The 849-nt window shown below is 35.6% G+C and overlaps 1 pseudogene; it reads right to left on the reverse strand.

The window, feature by feature from the left end:
• Positions 1-249: 249 nt before the first annotated feature.
• Positions 250-849, reverse strand: part of LOC106770311 — a 15,058-nt pseudogene continuing 14,458 nt past the window's right edge.

Here is an 849-nt window from a genome sequence, read left to right on the forward strand (position 1 = left end):
GAGAGAAAAATTGCACAGGTGATTTTATCCTGGTTCAGATCACACGGATCCTACGTCCAGTCGCTTATCTCAAACAAGATAAACCTTTTTCACTATCACAAAACAATTACAAACATTAATCATAGAGAAAAATAATTTGTAAGAGTTTAGAAATACCACCTCTCTTGAAACCACAAGAGATGAACTTACATCTCCTTTGAATCTTCACAAAGGATGAGACACCTCCTCCGAATACTTCACGAAGGATGAAACACCTCCTCCAAATACTTCATGAAGGATGATCCTCTTCCAAACACCTCCTCAGACGCACCAAGGATGAACCAGCTATTCCTCCGTCACCGTAGTTGCAAAGTACCAGCACCACAGACAAGAGTTTCCTTAGTTGAGCAAGAACACACACTTCTCAAAGAGTTCTGAGTGTTTTAGCGCAAGGGAAGAGTTGTTGTTGATGGATAAAGAGAGCCTATATATAGACTCAAGCAAATACTCTTCCATTCTACGAAATTGGCCATTTAACGCATTTAATCGATTAATATTAGTGTTAATCGATTAAAATAAGTACAACGGCTAGTTTTTCAAATCAGAAACCTCCAACGGCTAGTATTAATCGATTATTCTCAGGATTAATCGATTATTCTCAGGATTAATCGATTAATTAATCGATTAAAACTTGCTTTAATCGATTATTCCAAAGTTGATTGGGTTTTGGCTTCTGCAGCGATTTTAATTGATTATATCAAGGATTAATCGATTAAAACGAGGAAGTTTTGATTCTAAACAACAAATACAAAATATAAAGGTACAAGAATCAAAACCTACTACAAATCTAAGTCCTAAACAATTAAACTA

Source organism: Vigna radiata, chromosome 8 (genome assembly GCF_000741045.1).
Source record: "Vigna radiata var. radiata cultivar VC1973A chromosome 8, Vradiata_ver6, whole genome shotgun sequence".
Lineage (NCBI taxonomy): Eukaryota > Viridiplantae > Streptophyta > Magnoliopsida > Fabales > Fabaceae > Vigna > Vigna radiata.